This window comes from Canis lupus, chromosome 7 (genome assembly GCF_048164855.1).
Source record: "Canis lupus baileyi chromosome 7, mCanLup2.hap1, whole genome shotgun sequence".
NCBI classification, from domain to species: domain Eukaryota; kingdom Metazoa; phylum Chordata; class Mammalia; order Carnivora; family Canidae; genus Canis; species Canis lupus.
This window is the reverse complement of record NC_132844.1, coordinates 31,959,414-31,987,152: the sequence shown is the minus strand read 5'-3', so window position 1 is coordinate 31,987,152 and position 27,739 is coordinate 31,959,414. Positions and strand designations below refer to the sequence as shown.

The following is a 27,739-nucleotide window of genomic DNA, read 5'->3' as shown; positions in this document are numbered from 1 at the left end:
CATGTAGCAGTATGTTTTACATGATTATTAAGACTTAGTTTCCTTAATAAGAGTTAAGCTATAGATTTAAGAGGTTCCTTGGGGAGATACACAATCAAACTAATCAAAAATGCAATATTGATTGCTTAAAATTTGATCTGGTCAGTTGCCTGCCCAGCAACAACCAGAGTGTTTCAAAATTTGTTTTTGAAGCAGGTGCGACAGAGTATGGAATAAAATATTGTTTATAAAGCCTTATACACCATGGAGACTTTTTGCTTAAAAAGAAATCAATACTAGTACAAAAAAGACCTCTTTTTCATTAGGAACAATAGAGGGGAAACTCCAACTTATCTTTATGTGCAGGCATGTGGTGGTCCCCAGACTCCTGACAGTTTTTGTATTTCTAGTAATTTGTGGTTGCTTAGTCATACCTGTCTTTTACAGATTTCTCTACTGAACTGCACTTGTGTCAGGAAACCCATATTTTGTGGATAGGTTTTTTTCAAGTGAGCTTCTTCATAAGAATGCTACAAAGCTTTTGGTTTCACCACCAAGTTGTATCCTTCAATAATTGTTGCAATAGCATTTTATTGATTATGAAAGGGCTGATCTGCAGCATTAAGAAGCCTAGGTTATGTTGGACAAGTCAAAGTCAGAACTTCAGGGAATTACTTGGCTTATCCTGTCAGCAGGTAATTTACAAAGGGGGAAGATAGTTCTGAATTGTGCATCTCTATTTCCTCAAATCCATTAATAAGTATTTATTGTCTACCTATGTCCTTTTTTAATTTTTAAGTTTACTGTTATGTGTTTTGCACATGAAGCTGGACTTGAGACACCTAAGTTTTAATACAGGCTCTGGCTGGTGGTGTAAGCTTGGATAAGCTGCTCTATCTCTGCCTGAGGTAGAATGGATTGTAATGTAAACTCAGAATTACATTCTAGCTTTAAACTGCTCTGATTTCATCAGTTGGGTAAAAGTGGATAAATCCTTCTAGCAGCATTTTTTTTTTTAGACTTTAAATTTATACATATTAACCTCAAAGTGACTGTATTATTTTCCTTTGGTGTTTTACTGTGGTGTCTCAGGTCCCTTGACTGCCCTGCCTGGTAATACGTGTTTCACATGGTTTGATTTGAACTGGAAAACATAATCTGTTATCACATATGTACAGCCCATAAACAGTAATTATCTATTGTAATGGGCCTAACTTTTTTAGGTCTCAGATAATCCTCAGTAAGTCCCTCCAGTTATATTATCTGTTATATTAATACACAGTTTTTCTATAATTATGTAATATTGATACTTTTGGTGATAAGTAAATATATGCTTATATGCAAGAATAATGATTTCTAAGAGATCGTGAAGTTGTTTAGGTTAACTGTCAGCCTGGGCCTGGGGAGGTTAATAGGGCTTATAGCAGTAAGCTATATTAAGCTTTGAAGGCAAAGCCCCTGCCCCCGGCAGTGTTGTGTTGGTCATTGGCGCTGTTTTATTTGGTGACCACCTGTGATTAGCAAGTGCATGAGAGAACAAATAATTTGATTCCAAGGCAGTTTGGTTCTAGCCGAAGTTTCTTAAACCACAAGGAAGGAATGAATGTAACTAAAAATGGACTTTGCTAAGTGAATCTCCCGTATTTTCAAAAAGATGCTCTGCCCCAATCAGCGATAGATTTAAACAATCTGTTTAGAGAAAATCCTCATATCTTGTCTGACTTGCCTGAATTCTCCAGCTTCAACACATAGCACTAACAGTAATATATGGAATAATTAACACCAAGGCATGGTTGTCCTTTTGTCCTCCTTAGCTCCAGGTAAAATCTGCTTTTATAAGGAAATAAGAGATGCCACATTATTATGCTATGGACACCTAAAAAGCAGATTTCTTATGCAACTGATAGTGTTGCTGTCATTCTTATTGTAGTAAATAACATTTATTTCAGTCCTCAGAAAATAGCTTATTCCCAAAGTGCCATTTTAAAATTTAATTTATCTGGTTGTATACCTGAAAGGGATTGTCCTGGGAACTTTATTCAGGAAATAGATTAATGTGACTTTTTAATTTAAAAACATGAAAATCAGTCAATTGTTTCATTCATTCATTATTTTATTTATTCAACACGTATCTTCTAAGGGTCTGCTGCTTGCCCAGCTCTGTTCTTGTTCTTGTGGGGAACTGGAGGAGAATAGAGGATGTGGTCTCTGCCCTCAAGGAATTTAGGTGGAGACTGAGTGGGGAGATAAGATAGGAAAGCTAAAACCACCAGTAATAAAGTACAGCCCAAGGATAGACACTTGGCTCTTTCAGAACACATTATCAGAGAGAAATAATATAGGGGCAGAGGGATACATTGCAGAATGTCAGATAAGGAGGGAAATGTGCCAGAAATCATAAAATATGCATGTGGGAGCCTTAGGCAGATGGCAGGGAGAGGAGTTGGGTTAGATTTGGAGCCTGGGAGAGTGCAGAGTCCACCTTGTTCAGGCTGGAAAGGGAGGAGCTTTGTGTAGAAGAGGGCAGGTGGCGGATGTCCCTGTGGACCTCATTTGAGAACAGGGTAGACATAAAGTTCTTGCAAGAAGCCCATAACAAACTGTGTAGTACGCAGCATCTCAGTGATGGCTTCAGTTTCTGCAGCTTGCCTGCTGTCTGGAACCCTTTGTCCCCAGTTAACAAGGGATACTGGCAGGGAGGGACCCCTGGTATGTGATTTTAGAAAAATCTTTACCCCTGTGCTTGCCTTGACTAAAATGTCAAAAAAAAAAAAAAGAAAAAGAAAAGAAAATCTTTCAATCTTTTTAAAAGTTTCTGGGCTCGGTTGAGCTGGAAGAAAACCTAAAGAGGTTTTCTTGTGAAGTCCAACCACCTAAAATCACAGAGAAGGAAATTTGGGCATAGAAAGTTAAGTGGCTTACTCTGAGGTCATTTATGTCACTCACTGTAGAGCTAAGAAAGGGTTAAATGGACACCAGGTCTCCTGACTCCTAAATGTATTCATTCCTCTGTTCATTCTGCAGTGCATTCATTCATGCGTTGATTGACTCTTGCAGTCATCAGTCATTGAAAACCTGCAAAGTACCAGGGTCTGCGTTATGTGCTGTTAGGTGCTAGGTGTCTGTGAGGGTCAGGAGAACGGACTTAAACTCTGGCCCGTATAACACAAATCAGTGCTCTCTGTAGCTCAAAGGCTTGGGATACAGACCATTTAAACAGGGAGAATGCAGGGCCAATGGGTTTCTGTGGAGGAGGGTGAAAGGAGCGGTATACCCTTGGATATTGGAGAGAGACCATCATGGGGAAGAAAAGATACAAAGAAATTGGATGCAAAGTTAGAAAACAGAGCTTTGTCCAGGGCTGCTGCTATACTTTCAAGTGGAGATGAGAGTAGCCGGGGAACTCATGGAAGTTGTGCTCAGAGTTGTCTAGATCTTTGTAACTGTAGAAGGCATACTCTACTGGTTTGCATGACATGTAACTATTTTAAACATGCAATAACCAGGATGCTGTTGCATCACCACAGAATGTATTCAGTGAAGCTTCACTGTGTGAGAAGGCCCCGGAAAAGAGTTACAAGGCAGTTCAAGTCAGGATATGACCATGTAGAATAGACTAAGACTGGGCAGTAATTCCTAAGTGATTCTAATGCCAGAAACTAGTGAGAGTGAGCCTGGTTCATCAACCTCTTTCTTTATTTCTAAAGATTTTATTTATTTATTTGAGAGAAAGACTGCGCACATATGGGCATGAGCCAGCAAGCACGAGCAGGGGGAGGGGCAGAGGGAGAGGGAGAGAGAGGGAGCGGGAGCGGGAGCAGGACAAGCAGACTCCCCAGTGAGCGCAGATCTTGATGTGGGGCTCCATCCCAGGACACTGAGATCCTTACCTGAGCCCATACTTAACCCACTAAGGCATGCAGGCACCCTGCATTAGTCCATTTAACTCATTGAACCTTCAGAGTCGCAGGGCAAGGTGATTATTTATTCCCATTTTGCAGATGAAGAAGCTGAAGTTAACTGCTCTGATGAGATCAGACATAGTAGATGGTGAGATCCTGAGTCATATTCTAGCTAGCAGGTGGCTCTCAAGTTTCCAGAACAGTTCTCTTCTTTGGGCACTGCCGCACCCTGGGGGGAATGAGAGTTCCAGGGATGCTTGACATCCTATCATGTGCTGGATGGTTCCCCAGAAGAACTGCCCTTGCAAAATGCTGGAAGTATCCTTCATGAGAAACAGTGCCAAAGAGCATTGGCAAGTGACGATGTAGAGTGAGATTAGGGAAGTAGGAGCATATTAGTAAGAAGTGGCCAGGAGAAGCAAGAGTAAGTTGGGGGTGCAGGCAAGGACAAGGATGTGATTGTAAGGGAAGGCAAGTGCATTGATTTCCTAAGGGCTGCCATTAACAAAGTACCAAAATCAGGGTCTTATACAACAGACATTTCTCAGGGTTCTGGAAGCTAGATCAAGGTGTTGGCAGGATTGCCTCTTTCTTAGGGCTGTGAGGGAGACTGTGCGCTCATGCCTCTCTCCTAGCTTTTGATGGTTTGTTGACAATCTGACATTCCTTGACATGTAGATAAATCATTTTGAGATCTGCCTCATATTTGCAAGGTGTTCTCCTTGTGTGTCTGTCACAGTATCCAAATTTCTCCTTTTAATAAGGACACAGTCCTTTTGGATAGAGCCTACTCTAATGACTTCACCTTAAATTGATCATCCGCTAAGATCCTCTTTTCAAATAAAGTCACATTCATAGGGACTGAGGGTTAGGATTTCAGCATTTTTGGGGAGAGCACAATTCAACCCATAACAACATGGAATATAAGGGATCAAATAGACTAATTAATGGAATTTTCCCCTTTAATTGGAAAGACCGTAGGCACATTTCTTCTAATCTCAAAGTTAGCAGCTGGATATGGAGTTATATGGAATTGTAGTGAATATATAAGGTCTGTTATAGAAAGGGAGATTTAGCAATATCCCAACTGAAGGCCTGACCTCAGTTTTTCTAGTTCATTTTTCTATTTCCCAAAGTTTTAAACTTGAAAATATAAATATAATCAAGGGCATGGACTCTTAGAAAATTAGGGGCTTTTTATCCATTTGTATTGGGATACTTTTAATAAACATTTCTATTTGAGAAAATGAAATTTTGACAAATATAATATGGAATATAATGTGGTTTCCATAGTGTGGGAATTTAAGACTATTTGAATCTTGTTTTTTCCGTGTTTTTCTTTTCTTTTCTTTTCTTTTTTTTTTTTTTTGGTCAGAACAGAAAAGGAAAACAAATGTAGTGATAAAAAGCAGCAAAAAGCAGTGTGAGATACCAAATTAAATAATATTTCTTCTTTAGATGTTTTCATGATTATTTATTTAATGTTTTATTTATTTGAGAGAGAGCACGAGCAGGAGGAGGGTTAGAGGGAGAGAGAGCAGATTCCCCACTGAGCAGGGAGCCCCACTTGGGTCTCCATCCCAGGACCCTGAGATCATGACCTGAGCCAAAGGCAAACACGTAACCAACTGAGCCACCCAGGAGCCCCTTCTTGTTTAATTTATAAAAAATCCTGAAATGATTTTCCTTTCCCAGTAAAGTTAGAAGTGGATGATAGGATAGAAAAAGTCTAGATTCTTAGAGAATGTTTCATTTTTAAAAATAAAAATTAGTGTGACATATGGATATTATATATGAAAGTTTAAAATTCTTTATTTTGAAAAAAAAACAAAAAAAATAAAATTCTTTATTTTTCATTTTGAAATGCAGATTAAAAAAATGGGATCAAGACATTATTGCTTTAATTGCTAAATGTCAAGTGTTTTAAAAGTCACCCTCCACTCTAACCTCAAAAGGAGGCTCTTCCAAGTTTCAGCAAACTTTCAGTAGGAACTGCTATAAATGGGTGCTGCTGTAGCTGCAGTTAGGTAGAAACAGAAGTTACTCTGATTTATTTATTTATTTATTTATTTTTATATATTTTTTTATTTTTATTTATTTATGATAGTCACAGAGAGAGAGAGAGAGAGAGGCAGAGACACAGGCAGAGGGAGAAGCAGGCTCCATGCACCGGGAGCCCGACGTGGGATTCGATCCAGGGTCTCCCGGATCGCGCCCTGGGCCAAAGGCAGGTGCCAAACCGCTGTGCCACCCAGGGGTCCCAGAAGTTACTCTGATTTAAATTACATTCCTATATACATTATTTTTCTGTGGTAAGTTTTGTTATACTGTCTATTCATTATGTGAAAAAGGACCCTGGTTTTCCAAATTAGTACGTTAGTGAAAACAACTTTTTTCCCCTGTAAAATGGCAAATGCTTATTAATATTTGAGATTTGAGGGAAATTTCCCACTTCTGATTATGTTCAATTGTTTTTTTTTTTCAGGTCCTTTTTCTAGTCATAGTTTAAAAACACGTTATTGAGGGGTGCTTGGGTGGTTCAGTTGGTTAAGGGTCAGACTCTTGATTTCAGCTCAGGTCCTGAGATCAAGCCCTGCCCTGAGCTCTGTGCTCAGCAGGGAAAATGTTTACTCTTTGAGATTCTCTCTCTCCCTCTTTCCTTCCCTCCTGCTAGTGCATGTGCACATGCTCTCTGTCTCTCTCTTGAATAAATAAATAAAATCATTTTAAAAAATGAAGACATATCTTTGAGCCTTCCTGTTGAATGATTGTTGAGACCAGTAGTGATCAGTATTTTCCGAAATGGTGGTGGTGGTGGGGGGAGCAGTTGCAGAGGCCAGGAGAGGTGGGGGTTGGAGGTTGGAGGGCGACAAGCAGCCACAACCCAGCAATGTAGTCTGAGGCAGTGCAGCCTCCCTTCTGTCTGTCCTCTTTTAAAAATAGGCTTATCTGAGTTTATCTGCCAGCACTGACTAATTACTCAGGAACTGTACTATGGTAACTAGAAGTGTTGTTATTTCTTTTATGTTTGATTATTTTTTTCCAAACTCTAAAACATAAATCAACCTAGGAAAAGCACCTTCTGGCTCAGGACAGTTTTGATGTAGCACTGAAAGCTGAATGAGATGCTGGCAGATAGGGGACCCCTACCAACAAATCCAGGTACTTTTAGGCTGGTACAACCCCTGGAGCCTAGAACAATGCAGCTGGTCCCCTAGATCTGGTGTCCTTTGTTAACCATTGACAGCTTTCTCATTCTTGGAGGGACCTAACTCTTTTGGGCTGGCTCATTACTAAAGGGGGTTTCCTGGAACTGACCCCTGAAGGTGGAAGGGCAGGGCGTGGTGTACATCAGGGTGTGTCCTCCTTGTTGTGGGACCTCTGTGGGCTCTCTGCCAATGTTGCTCAGAGCTCCTGAAACCGGAAATGGAATGTTGGCTGTGATTGAGGGCGAAGGGTTTTAGGTATTTCAGGATGTGTTTTCCATTTCCTACCAATGATGGCTCAGACCTGGAATTGGCTCTTTGTCAGCTTGGGCCTAGTGGATTGATTTGGGAGTAGAGGGCTGAGAAGAAGAGAGACCCAATTAACTGACTTGCTTGACAGGTCAGTTGGTGGTATTTGGTAAATGGGAGTATAGTTAAAGTCAGCAGCTGTTACTGCATACCAATCCTCTATTCAAAATAAAACGAAGCAAAACAGAAAACCCAAAACAATACAACCAACATAGCTTTTGAGTTAGTTTGTTTTCCTTTTGGTATTAACACAAAGAGTGGGAGTATGGTCTTCTTCATTCATGACATTCCCATGTGATTTGAAGCATACTAGTTTTCTGCTTTAGTAATTATATTCATTAGGATAGCTCTTTGAATGGGAGTTGGCCACTTCTGTAAGCACGGGTCCCCAACTGACAGTTTCAAGCCGCACTGACCTTTTATGATAAACTACTTACTAGCCCAAGTAAGTATTTGGGTTAAATTGATTTATTTAATTCTGGAGTTAGCTTATACTCAAGTCCAGCACCTCCTTCTGCTCCATCCACAGATTATCACTGGGAGGCAATATAATCTCATGGTTAAGGCAGGGGCTATCCAAATCCTAGCTCTGCCATTGATGAAGGGCATGGCCTTATGCAAGTAATCTCAGACTCTTTATTTGTAAAAATGGGATAGGAATGGGTCCTTCTGTATATAACTGCTTTGAGCAGTCTTCCACAGGAGGTATTTATCTGGAGTGTCAGGTACATAGTAAGTACTCAGTGTGTATTATCTATGATTTCTGTTATATTCTCATCAACAGTAGCATTCTAGTAATAGCAGTAATAAAACAATTAAAAAAGTTAAAAACTTGGGTCATGTAAGATCTTTAATCATCAAAAAAATTATATATGGTACGTAGAACTTACTAAGCCAAGGTTGCATGCTGGTATTAGTTTCTGGTAAACTTATAAGGAATTTTTTTTTACTGAAATTTGAAGTTTGAATTAAATAATTAATAAGAACATTGCAATTTGAGGTTATTCCCCAAATAAATCACTTAATTAGAGTTCTGTAATTTTTTAACACTTTATAGGTACACAGCATGTCAAACATGAGTCACTAAACCATATTGACTCATTACCTACAAAGTGCTTACTATTTGCAATTGATCACTATTCTTTGCTGTATCTAGTACATGAATTTAGAATTCCTGGTTTGATTTAAGGCTTCCTTTACCTAGCAAGTAGATTTCATCCCAGATAACAGCTTTGGTTGTTGGATGGTGGCTGCCTGTAGAGTGGAAGAGAGGTTTTGGAGCTTTGTCTGAGATCAGCTGGAAAACCACTGTGATTGGTTGTTGATGTCTTATCTGGCACCAGAGGAGAAAGGACCAGGGCTTATGCCAGCCCTGTCTTAGACTCTTCGAGATTTGCATAACTGAATGTATTTTGAATGTATGAGTAAAAGGGAAAAGAAATGTGAGACACCAAGTTGAATTGATGGATAGACAATATCTTCTGCAAACGTCTCACCCCAAATCTAGGGGGAGGTGGTAGAGAAGGGATATCTCTGTTTAATGAAGGTGAGTGAAGAAACTGATTATCATGACTGTGAAACCTGAATTTTGATGCTTGCAAAACATTCGTGGGGAGCTTGCCTATGAGGTAGATGGGCAGGCAGATGGTGGTAAAAGAAGTTGGGGGCTTTGTGGGAGAAATTGGTAGAAACAGGGAGAAAGACACTGGAATAGGTGGACTATCAAATATGACTAACTACCTTGCTGAGCCTTAGAGCACTGGAAGGTCAGGTGAACAGTTAATGTTTACCTGTGCCCAGAATGTGGTAGGATTTTTTTTTTTTTTTTTTTTGGATTTTTCCTACAGGTTATTTAATCCTCATAATTCCCCTACAAACTGTATTTATTATACTCATTTTTCAGATGAGAATATTGAGGTACAGGGTGACCAAGTAACATGCCTAGGATCATTCAATTCAATGAATACAGATTTGAACCCCTCCCTGTCTTAAGATTTTGTGTCTAGTGCTTTTATCCCACATTACTAGTGAGAAAAGCCCCTGCTTGGAGGCCAGTGAGATCCTGAGTCTTGCAGACCCAAAACAGCCTAGGATAATAGTGTGTGAACTCAAGTTAGAGAAAGGGGGAGGGGCAGGACTGCTAAAGAGCAGCTCCAGGGGTCCCCACGCACAGCTATTTGGCCGATAATTGTAGCCACATTATCCTTGGCATGAAAGCAATGACTTTGCTTCTGTAGAGACTGATACTTGGAATGGAAATGGAAAGATATTTCATTTATGGAATGGATGGAAATGGTTGAAATGGAAAGCTAGTATTTCATAATAATTATAATAGTAACAAGAACAACTATCATTCATACCATGTGCAGGAAGTACCCAAGGCTTTATGTTTGTTATTTGTATTCCTCAAAGTAACTTGGCTTGGTAGCCATTTGTATTCGTTCCCTGGCTTCCTTCACTCTCTAGTAGAATGGGAAACTGAAGCTCAGAAATTTCAAATAACTTGCCTTGTCATAGAATCCAGAAGGTATAGACACTAGATCTGTGTCATCCATTTTCCTAATGACCATGTCACAGAGGAAGGAGTCAGAGGTTAAAGAGAAGTTGGAATAGACAGTCTTTGAAGACACTGTTGAATGTTTTGTTGGATGTCCTGAAACCCAAATGTATGATTTACTTCAAATGCAATTCTCTTGCTTTGTGTGACAGAGTAGAACTGACTTGATGTGTTGAGCTGGAGGGAGCAGCATGGGTTGAGAAAGTAATAGGGTAATATGGGAGAAGGAGAGATTGGCTGGGATGAGGTCCAGGGTAGAGATGTTTTAATCTCTTGGGATGTTTTGGGCAACATGAGATCTCCTGGGACAAATGGTGGTAGTAGAAGCATGTGTTCTCATTCTTTCCATCTTGGATCCTCTGTTCTTGGGAGACTTTTTCTCCACAGGCTGATCATTCCTTGTTTTCTACCCTGTAAATAATGTGTCCTTTTGGGTGGAAAGAGTTTATCGGTATATAACAGCCTACTATGGAAGTTTGATGCAAGAGTGGGTAGAAACTGAGAGGCCAGAGGCAGGGCTGTTGGTGGTTGTAGGAGAGGGAAGGAAGGCCTGTGGGAGAGCAGAGGGAAAGATACAGTTGGCATGTGCAGGAAGGCAGAAGGAGCCTGCATTTATATACCTTATCTGCCCACTTGCATAATTGTAATTTTTGTGCTTTCCTTATTGTTAGCCATCTCTCTCTCTAAGATCAAATGCTTTATATGTAATTTACTAAAAGAGCCTCATAAGCATGGTTGATAGAAGAAATTTGTGTGTTACAAACAAGATGATAAATGGAAAGAATGTGAATTTTAGGAGTAGAGGGACCTAGGTTCAAATTATGGCTCTGGTGCCCTAAGTGGCAGGGTGGCATAGCAAGTCTTTTAACTTCTCTGGATCTCAGTATCACCATTTTCAAAGTTGTCGGAGCTTAATGATAAGGTCGCCACTAATAATACTGTGGATTTCATTTACATTTAAGTCTATAATAATTCTCTGGTCTTTTATGAATTTTCAACTCTAAATGAGCTATTCATATTTAATTAAGGAAAAACAAATTATTGTTCCAGTCAGGCAATAGGTCCTGAGTTAGATTGGAACACATCTGTAGGAAGACCTGAGACTGATATTGTTTATTAGGGTTGACATTGTTTATTAGGATTAGTACAGGCTAGAGGTCACAGTCTAGTTGCAGAGGCTAGAACCCCTTCTTTTTTGATTTTTGTTTGTTTTTGAGCAAAGATTTTAAATATGAGGAGATGTCTAGAATTCCTACTCTTCTTCAGACATCTGAAGATCTCTTGACTCCAGGGCCTTACTCCATCATGACGGATACATCAAAGTTGATTAATGGTGACCTCTGCATCGGGGCATGTGCCTTTGGGGGTCTCTGTACCCCCCACCATTTCTACTGTCTTCCCAACTCTGAGCCATTTGTTATTGAGCTTATGCTGTTCTTTTTCCTATAATATGAAGTATTTCTTGGCATGCATGTTTATGAAAAGTGGAAATTACAAGATTATATTGAGAGGGTTCTATATGTTTCATGAAGAATGGAAGTCAGCAGAAGTTTTTTTGTTGTTGTTGAAAGATGGAAATAATAGTCTTAAATTATTATTAGGTGCTTGTGGCTTCATGCCTTTGTGTTAACTACCTGACCCCTTTGGATATTTGAAGGACTCTGTGGAATTATTATGGGAGGTAACAAGTGTCTATTTCTTTTTTTTTTTTAAAGATTTTATTTATTTATTCATGAGAGAGAGAGAGAGAGAGGCACAGACACAGGCAGAGGGAGAAGCAGGCTCCATGCAGGGAGCCCAACGTGAGACTCGATTCCAGGTCTCCAGGATCACACCCCGGACTGAAGGCAGCGCTAAACTGCTGAGCCACCCGGGCTGCCCAACAAGTGTCTATTTCCTATCTGTGCTTGGTGCTGGCCTCTCAGTCCTCTAATCGTAGAACTGCTGCTTGAAGTCGTTATACTCTAGAACAGAATTTCCTGGAAAAGCTTAAAAATGAAACTGGTCATACCCTAAGCCAGGTTGTATCACCAGCATTACCGTTGTCATTTTGGTGTAGGTAATTCTTTATTGTGGGATTGTCCTGTGCATTGCAGACCCTGAGTGGCATGCCTGGTCTTTACTCACTAGGTGGTAGCTATTACTACCCCCTGCCTGCAGTGGTGACCATGAAAAATGCCCCCAGATATTCCCAAATGTCTCCTGGGGGGAAAATCGCACCTGGTTGAGAAGCCCTGCTCTACTGTATAGTAGCAGAGAGGAAATGCTCATAAAGAGAAGACTCAGATTGCTTTAAAACCAAAAGGAACTGAAGAGATCATTTAATTCATCTGTCTCTTCTGATGAGGTGTGAACTGTTAAATTAGTAGTTCAAGTCTACACTGCTTGTCCTGACAGTCCTAGAACAGTGCATTGTAGACCTAGAATATTGCATTGGGAGTTGGGAAACTGTCTGGTGATGACATTTTTTTTTTTCTTTTTTGCAAACTCTGTGCTCAACATGGGGCTGGAACTCACAACTCTGAGATCAAGAGTCACATGCTCTACCAACTGACCCAGCCAGGTGCTCCTCCCCCCTCCCCTTTTTGCTGCCATTTAATCAGCTTTCTGTTTTTAGACAAGAAACTTAGCTTCTCTGGGCTTCAGGTTTCTCATCAGGCTGTTGTTGTTGTTGTTGTTGTTGTTGTTTTTGTTTGTTATTGTTATTTTTAATTGAGATATAATTCACATACCAGAAAATTCACCCTTTTCAACTGTACATTTCAGTGGTTTTAGTTTATTCCCAATGTTATTACTACTATCTAATTCCAGAACCTTTCCTCACCCTAAAAAGAAATGCATGTCCATTAGCAGTCATTCTCCATTCCCTCCTGTTCCTTGCCCCTGGCAACCACTGATCTTCTTTATCTCTCTTTGGATTTACTTCTTCTGGCTGTTTCACATAAATGAAATCCCACTGTATGTTGCCTTTTGTGTCTGGCTTCTTTTACCTAGCATAATGTTTTCAAAGTCCATGTGTGTTGTAGTAGGTATCAGTACTTCATTTCTTTTTATGGCTAATACTCCATTGTATTAATAGACCACATTTTGTTTATTCATTCATCAGTTGATGGACATTTGGATTGTTCCCACTTTTGGTCTATTATGAATAATGCTGCTGTGAACATTTGTGTGATAATATATTTTCAATTCTCTGGGACATATACCTAGGAGAAGAATTGGTGTTTCATATGGTAACTCTACATTTAACTTTGTGAGGAATTGCCAAGCTGTTTTCCTAAAGTGGCTGTTTTATTTTATATTCCTGTTAGCAAGGTCTGAGGGTTCCAGTTTCTCTGCATCTTCACCAACATTCATTATTTGTTTTTTCAATTATAGTCATTTTAGTGGGTGTGTAGTGGTATCTCAGTTTGGTTTTGATTTGCATCTCACAATAATGTTGATGCTTTTTAAGAACTGGTTTAGATCCTTCTTTTGAAGAGTTCTTCTAGCTTTGAATTTTAAAGTTTGTTCTTCTATTCTACATATGAACCAATATGAATAATACAGAATTGAGTCCTTAGGGATATCTATTTTGGAAATTAATTGGGTTAATCAGTTCTCATATATTTATTAGTACCTTTTATTGCACAGTGTTTAGCCATATTCAGGATGCAGAATAGGTACATGACATGGTCCTTTCCCCTCCCACATAACTCCTAATCTGAGGAGAATAAATGAACATGGAAAACAGAGGGTAACACAGAGTCATATGGAATGTAATGTTAAAATTATCTGGCTTGTAGGTTAGTCTCAAGGGCGTATGTTTATTTGGACTGAGGACAAAGAAAGTTGTTATCAGAGCTGGACAGAAAAATAGCATCCTTTTGAGTTGGGAAGGTGGCTGTTTTTAAGATTCTAGAAAATTTCACTTAAATAAAAGTGGCCAGTGGAAAATGAAGAGGTTCCCCCCCCAAAAAAAAATATTTTGTATGAGCGTGTGAACTGAAATAGATGTCATCCTCCCTGTTCTTTTTTGTGAAAAGAATGAATTTGAATTGTGTATCAGTGCTGCCCTTTTAGACTAGATGACTCCTTTTCTACTGATAGGTGTTTCCTGTAGTGAGAACAAGACAAATGGAGGCTCTAAAGTTAGTTCCACAGTTCTGTTTTCATAGCAAACTTGGTTTTAAGAGATTATTAACAGGGATGAGATGATTAATAATTCACTTTTTGAATTCCTTTTCCATTAAAGGAGAGAAAAAGGCTTCATCCTTTTAACAAGATTAAGTCTGTGTGTTAGGTTCAGAGAACTTAGACAAACCTTATTGACTCCTGACAGCTTACAGCTTCAAGGCCTAACTTTTTGCCCTGGCATTTTGGGGCCTCGGTGATCTGATTCTGACCTACCTTTGCAGCATTTTCTCTTTCCATGCCTTTGACTACTATAAAAATACACCAGTCTTTTTTACCTTCTGCCTTCTATGCCTTTTCTCATAACATCCCCTCAGCCTGTGCTCACCCTGCATTGTGACCAGATTTCCCTCCTCTCTTTGAAGCCTATACCATCTCCCAGTGAAGTCTTCCCCACGCCCCTCCCTTTCTCATCCTCCCTCCAAACGGGGAGGCTCTGCTTCTCTAGCCTCCATGGTGCAGCCTATGGAACTGCTATCCTGGGGCCTCAACACATTCCACCCTTGGTTATAATTATTTTGTACCCAGGCTGTTTGAACTACAAGTTCTAAGTTCTTTGAGGTCAGGGCTGTTCCATTCATCTTTCTATACCTTCATACTTCTATATACCTCTTTCCTATTAAAGAACTTGGCATGTAGCATTTGCTGAATGAATGAAAAAGAAATATTGTTTTTGTAGCTTCCACATCAAAAATATCAAGCTTATCTAGAGTTCAGAACCATGCCAGAGTGGGACCAGCATGGAACATGTACACAGAAGTCTGCTTTGGAAAACAAAAGGCTGTGAGGGACATGATTTACAGGTTTCCCTGGCTATCCAAAGTAGAACATTCCTATGAAACTTCATAAGCTGAAATGGGATAAAGCCAAAAGGCAATTACCACTAATTTATATAAAAAGATTTTTGAGTGTTCCCAAACTAAAATATAACCTCTCTTAGGCTTTTTTGATACCTTAAGACACATCTTGCTAACAGATGCATGAAATAAATGGAGATAATGCATAGATGCTCATAGATACGGTTCAAACCTATGGTAGCTTGATGCTGAGCTGCTGAGTAGAGTTCTGGGGAAGGAGCTTGGAGGTGCCACTTTTGCTGCCAGGGTGCACTCTGCTTCTACAAAGGCTTGCTGCAAGACAAACAATACTATTTTTGCTTTTTACCTTTTTCATGAAGGTGAAAATCCTCTTTAGATTTCTTTCAGCTAGTGGAAATAGGTACTAATGTAGGCCTTTCAGAAAAGTGAAGTGGTGTACTGTGACCTTTCAAAAAGCAAAGACACCTGTATTTTACCGCTTCTTAAATAAGTGGCATGAAGAATCTATGTTATTAGAGATAATTTTATTGTAGTATTACTTCTCTTATGCAGATCTATCAGATTTCTCAAACCTCTGTGTGGATGAACTGGAGACCTGGAAGGAACCAGAGGGGTCTTTGAGAGGCAGTTGGTGACTCCACATACTGTGGGATTGGGCTGGGGGGCTGGGAGGCTAGGGGACCGCCCTTCAGAGCCTCTCCTCAAGACAGCTGAATGGAATAGTCCACAGCCATTTTCAGCTCCAATGAAGGAGCCACAAAGGGAAGCACTGAGAAGTGACAACTGACTCCTGAAGGCAGACCTGGAGAATTCTAGAAGCACAGTTTCAGGCTTTAGTTGGTAGAGAGTAAAATAGCAGACTTTTACACATAAGTGGACTCTGAGAATGTCAGTGCACCACATCAAAGTACTAAGATGGATTATAATGATGATTCTTCATCCAGAACAGATTAAATCAGGTTTGGCATGTTTTCCTTTGATGTACTCGGCTAAACAATGCAGGAGCACGTGGTGCATTTTAGAAAGATTTCTAAACTAAAATTATTTTTTAAAAAACGTCAAAATAAATTTTTGTTTAAAGGGATGAACTTCAGTTATACGGAAAACCACAATCTCCAATTTCAGGAGAAAGTAACTTATTTGCTCCTACCTCTGTCCCCCTCGTTGCAACTCCTCTTTTGCCTTCCATCTTCCTTTCTCTCTACCTTCTCATATAATACCTACCTGTAAGCTCCTTTCCCCCATCATCCTAGGGGCTGTTTAATTTATATTCCTTCTTTTTATATTTCTGATACTGTGCGTTTGTTTTTTGCTTACATGTTGCCAAACTTCACAGCGCCCCCTACCCCCCTCCCACCCCTTCTCCACAGAGTACTGTCCTGGCCTGGAGGCACCATTCTGACTACCAGTTTCATATGGAAGTTCATTTTTGGCCAACCCCATCTCCCTCCACCCCCCCACTAGACTATGCACTGCATCAATTTAGAGGCCTTGTTTTGTCACCTCTGTTTCTTTAGTTCCCAGGACAGCCTAGCACATTGCAAGGTCTCCACAAGATCTCATAAAAACCTGAATAAAAACAATGACTCCTTGACCTTTTAAAGATACTTTGAATTTTCTTTGTACTGGCTCTCTGTTCTCTCTCTCTCCTCTTCCTTCTTTTAATTACTCCACTTACTTTCTTGAGTGGAGATGGAAGGGAGAATTCCATGGAAGAAGATATAGAGAAATTTGAGGTGGAAACACCAGAATTTGGAGGTACTCTTCAAGACTTCACCTTATCTGAAATGCAGGAGTTAGGGTCATCTGTGGGAAGGGTGAGTGCCTGTGGAGATTTGAAAAAGCTATGAAAGCTTCCAGTGGCAGTTGTGTGGGATTCAAACAGAACCAAGTGTCTAGCTGAAGCTAGATGATTGCAGTTCTTAGCAGACAAGGCTCATAACATTGCTCAGTAGCCCAAGGAGGGAAGGCTAAGCTGATGACATGGCCAATCCAAGACAGGGTGGTTCCATAGAATGCAGGCAAGAGCATCCAGACTTTGTCTCAGAGGTATCAGTTTGTGCCTACAAAGGAAACGTGAATTAATTATATGATACCTTATAAAATATAATTGCAAAAATGATCTGGTGTTCCTCACATTACTTTTCAAATGTAAGTAGAAATAGTTTCCAGATCATCTCTTGGGATCACTTTCCACCCAATTGAGGATTAGCTGTTGTAGAAGTGGGAACAACACATTCAAAAACACAATGTACAGAGTAGCATCTCAGGCCATTGATAAAGGCATGGCCTTTGGTTGAAGGCTGATAATTCTTGCCTGCAGAAAATACTGTCCTCAGCAGGATTTCCTCCTTACTGCAGAGGATTTTGATTATTATGGCAAGTTTTGCTAGACCAGCTCTTCTGTAAAGTATTCTCTAATTAACAGAAGGCTCATGTACAAGCAATTGTGTATAATTTTCATAGTCTCGTAAGATAGCAGCATCCTAAATGCATATTTTATACTTGGCTGACTTTTTTCTTTAAGGAAGTAAAACGTGATCTTGACAAAAAATGTAAAAACAATAAAATCAAGCTGACCACATCTTTCAATCCATTTGCTAAAGATTTATTATGGCCTCACATTGCTAAGTAATACAAGTTGTTGTTTTTAAGTTTAATTTAATTAATTAATTTATTTTTTAAGTGTACTCTGTGCTCAATATGGGGCTTGGACTCATGACCCTGAGATCAAGAATTACATGTTGTGTTTATTGAACCAGTCAGGTGCTCCTGTTGTTGTTTTTTTTTTTAATGCAAACTAAAAGTAGTTTAATGGATGTGTTGATGGAGAAATTAGTTAGAACTGTTTACATTGCATCAAACAGGTGGGAAAGGAGACAAATTAGCTGACAGGTATGTGATGAGCAGCTCCTCCGAAGCTATCTACTGAATACCATTGGGGATGCAGATGTGATGCTCTCTCTCATGGTCTTCATCTTTTAGAGGAATTTATGGTTGAGCTGGGGAATGTCGCAGATATGAAACTGTGCCAGGCTGTGTGTCATTCTGTGCTGGGTTGGTGGTTACTTTGAGTATAATGGGAATTTGGTAAAGGGAATGATTTGGGAAGGGAGCGGTTGGTATAAGTTAGAGTTTCTCAGCCCTGGTACTACTGACTTTGTGGATGGCTTTCCTGTGCATCGTAGGATGTTTAGCAGCATCTCTGGCCACTTGAATGCCAGTAGTACTGTCTACAAATCAAAACTGCCTACAGACATTAACAAATATCCCTGGTGGGGGGACAGAATTGTTCCCAGTTAAGAACCACTGGGTAGGCATAGTAGAGCACAGTGTGGATTTGGGGCTAAGCCATGAAGAGTAAATAGAACCTGTATAGGAAGTGTGGATAGTATGGGGATGATTTCAGCTGGGAGAAAGCATTTAAATAAAAACTCAGTTTCTACATGTCAGTCTTGGAGTAGGGCTACTCAGAATATGACTTGTGGAGCAAACTGTGTTGCTGATATTAGCCTTGCAATTGAAGGGAAACATTTAGAAACTTTTATTGCAAGTTTAGAGTAATTTTATAAGTTTGGAGGTTTTTTTTTTTTTTTAATGTGATAATAATAAGAAGCTTTAGACTTCTCTCTTTTTTCTTTTCTTTTTTTTTTTTTTTTTTAAGTAAACTCTGCCCAACGGGGGGCTTGAACTCATAACCCCGAGATTGCAAGTCACATACTCCACTGACTGGGCCAGCCAGACTCCCCTAGGCTTCTCTTTTTTATGTCTTTATTATTTTGTTTTTCTAGAAATTTATTTTCCGAAAGTATCAGTCTGTGACAGAACATTAAAATGAGAACAACAGCAAACTAATCCTTTACCACTAATACTTGGAGGAATATCAAGGCTGTGTCTGGACTGAATTTATTGTGCATGGTGGGGAAGTGCAATGGGCTAGGTATGGTTCAGATGGGACATTGAAGTCAGGGTACCTGACACATCTTAGGCCTCATTCTCAGATCTTTTCAGGATAAATGAATGAATGCCTGGAAAGCTTCCACGTAGAGCAGAATTGACCTAGGAGGGACACCTGGGTGGCTCGGTGGTTGAGCGTCTGGCTTTGGCTCAGGGCATGATCCCAGGGTCCTGGAACTTAAGTAACTTACAACCTCTCTGTGTCTCAGCTTTACCATTTTGTCAAAAGACTAGATTGACAGGCCATTGAATAATTATTGTAGGACAAATGATTGATGTCAGGACTATGGTCCAGGCATCAGCAATTTCACATTCATTGTTTCTGCAGCTTCGTCATTTGCTGATGTAGTATGCAAAGCCCTTTAAAGTCAAAAAGGTATAGCGTATGTCCCCTGCCCTCCAGAATTTAAAATTCTGTCTAAAATTCTTGTCTACTTGACAAAACCCACTAGCTCTCAGATACAAAATGAATTTGAGTAGCACATTCTCTGCAAGTTCGGAGGAAGTGGAGAATATTCTGGACATAGGATGAGACTATGAGATGTGGGTTCTAATTGGGCATTGCAGGAAAAGTAGGACTTAAATATTAAGAAGGCAAGAGGGCACTCCTGGCAAGGGAAACAAGGAGAGGTCTCTGTGGGGAGGAAGTACATGTAGGGAAAGGAGAGGTAGGAGATGGCATTGAGAAGTTGGGACCTCAAATGCCAACCCCACACACCTTAGCCATTCCCCAACAGTACCCATCCTCTTCTCTCCAGCACTAGGCAACCACTATTGTACTTTCTGTCTCTAGATTGGCCTATTCTGGACATTTTTATAAAGAGAATCATATAGTATGTGGTCCTTTATGACTAGCTTCTTTCACTGAGCATGTTTTTAAGGTTTATCCATGTCATGGTATGTATCAGTACTTCATTTATTTTTATGGCCAGATAATACTCAAATCTATGGATGTATAATGCAAATTCTTGAGCCCCACCCAAGCCTTACTGAGAAACTTTGGGGTTGACCTTGTTTCCATAGTCTGGTCTGATAAGCTCTCCAGGTGATCCAGATATACCTGTGGGTGGAGAGCCATTGCTGCAGGGTGAGTAGGGGAGGGCATGAGGCTGGAGAGGTGGACCTTGTGGGCCCAGGCATGGATTTTTTTCTTTCATCTCAAGGATAGTGGGAAGTTACTGAGAGGTTTTTAAACAGAGATATGAAGCCATTAGGTTTATGGTTTAATAAAACAGATATTTTAGCTTCATTGTGAAAAGCAGTTTGGAGGAATCTGGTTAGAAGAAGACACGGGAAGCTGTACATGAGAGACAGTGGCTTGGCATGCATTAGTGGGAGTGAAAATGGAGAAACATGGGTGGGTTCAAGAAAAATTTTGAAAGCAGAAAGGACATGACTTGATTAGTTGCATCATCAGAGAGAGTCAAAAATGAAGTTCAGGTTTATGGATTGGACAGGTAACTGGATGGTGGTACCATTACTAAGATCTTCTGAATTTTCTGGTTTTCAAATATGTGAGTAAATTTTTTAAAAAAGATTTTATTTATGTTTTTGACAGAGAGCGTACATAAGCAGGGGAGCAGCAGCAAGCAGAGGGAGAGAGGGAAGCAGGTTCCCCACTGAGCAGGGAGCCCCATGTGGGTCTCAATCACAGGATCCTGGGATCATGACCTAAGCTGAAGGCAGACACTTAACTGACTGAGCCACCCTGCCCCCCATATATGAGTAAAGCTTAAGCATCCATTCCTCCCCCTAGAATCTGTTCTTTTTGACAAGCCCCAGAGACAACATAGGATGACATTTGAGTTATATACTATATAGAAAATTCTCTTGGGAGATGTGCCACAACATCTAGAACTCTAAGCAACATTGGTATGTATACTAATATGTGTGTGCCTCTACAAAAAGTATAAGATGTTTGAGAAGATGGAAAACAAAGATGTAACAAGGTGTTTGGACTCAGGGGTGTGTAGAAGTCTTGCCAAGGAAGGTAAATTTGCATAATTTAGAGAAAAGAGATGATGGAGTGTTTTGTTGAGAGGAGAGAGGAGATATCAGGCTGCATTCAATTCTCAACAGGCCTAGGATGTGAGCTGAGGTACTCTGTCTGGATGGCGGTATGTGAGATCCAGTGTGCCCCAGAATTCCATGATTCTAGAGGTGAGAGCATAAGATTGTGTAGCTGTCTTTCTACAATGTTTATTCAGAGTCAATGAGGAATTATAAAATTCTGAAAAGGTAGTGATATGTGCTTGAGAAGGACATTCTTGTCTGCCTTTAGAAGGGAGTGGGTAGGACAGTAAATTTCTGGGTTGTGTGACCAGCAGAGAATAGGGACTTCAGAAATGCGGAGAAATGGGCAAGATAGGAAGGGTAGAAGTTGCAGGAGTTGGTGGCTGAAGGAAAGAAAGGAGGAGATTACTTCATGATTACTGGGAAACTGGAGGAAGATCTGGCTGTTGGACTCCTGATGGAGCAGTTGTGGAGAGAGGGGGCTGCTGGGAAAGACACTGGTTTAGTTTTTAACACGAACAAATAATTACGTGGGATTAAACATGTAAGCGTGGTGTTGAAAAATAAAGTCACTAAACTTGAGATAGCAGATTTTATAGACTCCTTTAACTTTTTAAATTTTAACTGAATTTTTAATTCAGTTCTGCTATTGTCCTACTTAGCTATCTTTTAAAATTATGCCAAGAATTAGAAGCAAATAATGTCTCAATAACCTATGATCTGGAATGTGAAACGGGTTGACTAAGCTATTCTAAAAATATTTATTCCCAGTCAAGAAATATGTACAGGTAATGTTTTCATTAGTGGTGGTTAGATTTGAGTTCATGGGAAGAATTGTTCTGCCAGTGGCAATCTCTCTCTGTTCTGAATTATTTCTTTAAACTCAAGAACAATAGACCGTAGACTCTGACACCTGCCTAAGTTTCAGTTAGGGAACTAAATGAAATTATTAGATTTAAGTACATCCAAACTTCTTGATCTGTAATTCCAAAAGAGAGACAACTATAACTCACAATTAAAAAAAAAAAAGGTGTTTACATTGACAATGGCTCTCAGTGTTAAAATAAATACACCAGTACTGACTTTAAGTCTGAGGGTGTACCGTGGGGACATTTGTTAATTCCTCCTTCCTTGACTGAAATCTCTTCTCTCCCTGCGCCACTTTGTAGTTTTAACTTTGGCATTCCTTTTCTCAGTTCCTGTACGCAGCAGAGATGGGAAGGTCAAAAAGGTCATTCCTGTGAACACCCAACAGTGAATAGCGCCCATGGCCTGCCTGTTGTGCTCCCTTCGGCTCCACGAGCCCCTGCACAAAGGTCTACCTCCTCCTCCCTCTCGCTCCACTTTAGCCCGCTGCCCAGGCCAGGATGGGAGCATGGCGTGAGCATGAGCCTGCGTGCGAGATAAATACTCAGGACACGTTCTACTAGTGAGAAAGTGTAATGTTCATATTTAAAGGGAAACCCAGGGATGCCTGGGTCGCTCAGTGGTTAAGCGTCTGCCTTTGGCCCAGGGTGTGATCCTGGAGTCCCCAGATCGAGTCCCACATCAGGCTCCCTGCATGGAGCCTGCTTCTCCCTCTGCCTGTGTGTGTCTCTCTCTCTGAATAAATAAAAATAAATAAAAAAATAAAAATAATGGGAAACCCATTACTAAAACGTACAGTCCCAAAGAGTGGATCCCGTGTTTAAATCAAGTTTTATAGTTCAGACACTGTCAGTGCTTGAATATTGACCCCCTGTAACTCACCGCTCATTTGGGAAATGAGCTGAAGTAAGGCAGAGGCAAGTGTCTATCCTTATGCCTGGTACAGTGCCTGACACTTGCCAGACCTTCAAAATATCCTTGTGGCATGAACAAATGAATAAGTCAAGGAATGAATGAAGAAAGAGAAGCCAGGTGACTGTGGAGTTATATGGGGTCCAGGTATCCCCAGTGACCAGCAGAATACACTTGCTTAAAGAACAGAATAGAGGATGAGGTTTGTGGCCTTTGAACAAAAATTATAACAGTAACTAAAACGTGTATGGAGTTCTTTCAGTGGACCAGGTACAACTTGGGGAGCATTATGTCATTTAATTTTCAGCTCAGCCCTCTGAGCTGAATTATGATCTATACTTCACAGATGGGGAGGCTTTGATAGAAAAAGGAACTTATCTGGGGTGAAATGAATCCATTCTTTTCTGCCTGCCCAGGACTGGAACATGACTCAGAGCTAGAGGTCCAAAAGAGGATCAGGCCACTGCTATTGGCATCATTATCACAATGTTGCAAACATCATGAACAAAGTGCCAGATGAACCAGTGACCCTCACAGACCTTAGAGCCAAACTTGCTGTGGCCAGACTTCTTCCCCACCGCCTTTATTCTTTACACTGTCCCTGTTTTTAGTGCTACCAAACTGAGCTCAGAGAGCCTCCCTTCATCTAGTTTGATAACAGAGTGTGTGGTTTTCATTTAGGTAGGTTATTTTTGTAACAGTATGAAGTTTTGGACTTGTAGGCAGTTCTCTTGTCATACTGAGTCATCAACAAAGTGGTGTTTTGTTAATAGGAACAGGAAAGTTAAGGGAAGGAGGTAGATTGGTGGCATGTCTTTGTGAAATTGTGTTTGTTGTTTTGTTTTAGCCGTCGGTTGATGTTTGAAGTGATGTTGGGACATTTAAGCATAAGTTTCCAGAAAGGCTTTGGAACCATGGGATTGATCCTTGTGAAAGAGGCCAATTTTGAAATGCAATTTTTAGATATATTTTCATGGAGGTGATAATTGAAGTTGTAGAAGTGTGTGATGTCTTCAAGGGCAAAAGTATTAATATGAAGAGAAAACAGATTATAAAGGATATTGCCCAGATGTTAAGATGTCTCTATTTGCCTTATTCAAGTGCTGTAAGTATATGCTAATGTTCCTGTCTTTTCTGACTCTACATTTAGTACCATGTCTCATTTATGTTAATCTATAGAAAATATATTAGCAATTTAATATGCTACTATATTTACAGTGAAGCTCAGATTAGATTTTTAGGATTTCCTTATCCATTTGGTAACTTTTCTACTCCCAAGCATGCTAGAATACTTTCAGGCAAAGAATATCAAGATTTAAGCTATACTTTTAGAAAATATGGTGGGATTTTATTCCCTCCATTTTTGCTGGTTTTGCAAGATAGGAATTTGCAAATTTCCTTTTAAAACCTAGTATAAGAAAAAAGGCACTGAAAAATTAGAATAATAGAATCTAATATTTCTCAAATGTTTGGAGCAGAGATTTGCCTTCTTGTTTGGAAATTATTTAGACTTAAGCATTATAAAGACTTAAACATTTTAATCTCATGTGCATGCATATGCATGTTTCTTCTGGTCACTACAGGTTTTTTAGTGCAGTAGTCTATGGAGTTTTTTGATTACATGCCCTAATAATAATTTAAAAATTCTTTGACTGCAGCCCGGGTGGTTCAGTAGTTTAGCGCCGCCTTCAGCCCAGGGCCTGATCCTGGAGATCTGGGATCAAGTCCATGTCAGGCTCCCTGCATGGAGCCTGCTTCTCCCTGTGTCTCTGCCTCTCTCTCTCTCTCTCTCTCTCTTTCTCTCTCTCTCTCTCTCTCTCATGAATAAATAAAGTCTTTAAAAAATTATTTGAGCATATATCCCCAATATGTGTATATTTTAAATAAATAGTGTATATATACTACTATACTAATAAAAGATGTACATCGTAAAATGTCCACAAAATAGCACTAAAAGTCATGGGATACAGTTCAAACAGTATTGTTAATTTTATTTTTCAATGATAAAACTTTCTCATCAAAAACGGTTTTTCTTAGTGAAAACAGTGTGAGCTAACAATCAATACTACAATTTGCAGGTCTGCTTTAACAGTTTTCATTGTTGAAAAGGTAACTCCCCAAGAATGCATAGATGCAGATGGAGGGTGAGAATCATTATAATTAAAGAACAATGGTAATAATTTCTCTGATCCCATTCGTCATGCTAAAGTTATTAAATTTTGATAGTTAAAATTATACTGTCTTCCCGATGTCAGTGAGTTATTCCTAAAAACCAGTTGAAGGATCTTACATTTTTACACTGGAAATTTTAAAAACTCTGAAATTTTCTATTTGAAAGGCTTTTAGATTAGAAAGTTATATTTCTAGGTTTTCATAGTGACAGTTTTTATAGATGACAAGCATTGTTTTCAGTTACAATATCAAACATTTCCTAAAATCCATTCTGTAAAAAGTTATTTGAGAAAATATCATATTTACCTTGAATGGATAAGTTACAAGAAAAGAGAGTGTATATCTGTATGTGTGTGAGAGAGTCTGTGTATGTTAGTATGTTAGGTAGCCTACTATTTATATACTTCTCATCATGACAAAAGCACATTTGGAATAGTTTTCTTTTTTAATTTAAAAAAAAATCTTTAGAACATATTTAAATTTCCAGTGGTAGGATCGTGTTCTAAGTACTTAAGAATTTATGCATGCAATAACTCTGAAGATTATAAAAACAGAATATTTGTAATTCAACCAAAATATCCTACCCCAAATGTATATGTTATGGCAACTACATAAAGTATGTTTCTAAATGTTGTATCCTTGGAATATAAAATAAGAAATAATCGCCTCAGGATGACGAGGTCATGGGTGTTTTTGTTTTTTCTTTTAAACAAAAAATTCTTAAGACACCTGGGTGGCTCAGCAGTTGAGCATCTGACTTTAGCTCAGGGCATGATCTTGGGGTCCCAGGATCGAGTTCCATATTGAGCTCCCTGTGTGGCACCTGCTTCTCCCTCTGCCTGTGTCTCTGCCTGTCTCTCTCTGTGTCTCTCATGAATAAATAAATAAAATCTTTAATAAATAAATAAATAAATCTTAAATTGCAAAGATGGCTTAAAAAATTGAAAACAGAAACCAATGCAAATTGGTTAAGAAAACAGGACCAAAAATTTGGACTGATTCAAAAGAAAATGTGTTAAAAGTATTTATTCAAACTCAGTAGTGTTTATATGGTTAATATAAACATATTGCATGCCTGTTAAGTGGCAGGGACTGTGCTAATGATACACAGATGAAAAAGCACAATTTCTTCCATCATTAAAATTGTATTGCTTTAACTTATACCATATAATACTGGTTGTTTCAAAAGTTGTTCTGTATTTCATAATCCATCTCTTTCTGACACTCTGATTCCTTAAAACTCAAGTTTCAATCTCTTGCTAGACAGCTTCTCTCATTGTTATCTTTGGCTTGGTAGCCTGGTATTTGCTTTCTAGTAAGATAACCTGCAATAGACACCAGACACACAGTACTTTACGTGTAACCTCATGTTTAGTTAACCAGTATCAGAACGTTGACAGTTAGCAGATGGCTTGTTGGGGTTTATTCTCCACCCTGCCATACTCCCCAACCATGAAACATTGGTGAATGTTCTACTTGGGAATGTGTTCACCTGCCGAAAAGGGAGAACCTGGCACACATGAGCTTAAAAGAACAGCAGTTTTGGTCTCTCAGTAAGTCTGCAGGCTGATTTGTTCAGGGCCTGTGTTTCCAGGGTTCTCTTGGCCTTTTCCTGATGCTTACTGGCTCATCGCGGAAAAGCTGCCTCTACACCTCTAGCCCTCACACTGAGGTTCCAAGCAGGAAGGGGGACAAAGGGCTGGGACAAAGGGCCTAGCTTCAGACTCCACATCTGCTTGACCAGGAGAGCAAAGGCTCATCCAGAAGCTCCACTTAGCAGACATGGGCTCATGCCTCAGGGGCCAGATTTGGGTCCCAGGGCTGCCTAGCTGCAGGGATGCCTAATGCCTGGTGAGTCTAACAGTGAGGTGTTAGGTAAAGAATTTGCCGTGAAATTATGCATCTTTGAGATATTCTGCTTAATTGCTAAGAAGTTCCTAGGGTCTTTGACAAGGTAAAGATCATGAGCCTTTCCTGTTTTTGTGGTGGAAAGGAGTTGTCTTAGAGCCCTTTACTTCATGCTTCAGTCCAGCCCCTGCATTGTAAGTTTTGTCAAGTTATAAGAAAATTTTTACTTTGTTTTCTTTCCTCTGCCTTTGACTTTCTCCATGTGAGATACATAAAAGGTCCTAGTCAGTCCTACATCTACCTCAAGTCGGAAAAAAGAAAACTGTGTACTTGAAGTGTGAAAGTAAGTGAAATGAAGTGTTCCATTGAATCCCTAACGCCTTTGAAAGTACTACCCAGAAATCACATTATATTTTTTTTGCAGAGAATCCCAGCTAGGGCAAAGAAAGAAAAGCTCGTGTTCAAATGAATGAAACAATTGAGCAAGTGCCTGTTATTGCTTAGTTCTTCTTGTATTTAATCCTCTCAATGAATCTATGAAAAAAAAAATTTGGTCTATTTCACAGATTTGGCAACTAATGCTGAGAGAGAAGCTTTCTAATTTCTTCAGGGCTACCCAACTGACAGGGCCAGGGTTAAACTCTGGAGAGTCTGTCTGAAAAATACACAGTCCCCTCCCTCCCCCTAATTTTCCCTGTTGTCTTCCATTTGTACTTCATATGTCTTTAAACTTGCTTTCCCACAATTGTGCACATGAAATCTCAATTTTAAAAAAGTCTTCAAATTGAGTATTTCTCTTTATTTGCTAATGACTTCCAAGGTCCAAAGGTACAGCATCAGCTGTGTATACTCCGGAATTCAAACATGACTAGACATGTCTAGAAGTCTATGGAAGGATTCTGACAGGGGCTACTTAATTACATAAATTAATTGTTAGCCTTCTGGGAAAGAACTAATCCTAGGAGAAGAGAGACTGAAGGAGTGCAAGTTTACTTAAAAGTGCCACAGAGTTAGGGGTAAATCTAA

General features: G+C 39.6%; 1 protein-coding gene across 1 annotated transcript in view; it reads left to right on the top strand.

Annotated features, from left to right (window-relative positions):
- SH3BGRL2 (SH3 domain binding glutamate rich protein like 2) overlaps positions 1-27,739 on the top strand; it is a 78,104-nt gene that overhangs the window by 18,521 nt on the left and 31,844 nt on the right. The window lies entirely within an intron of this gene.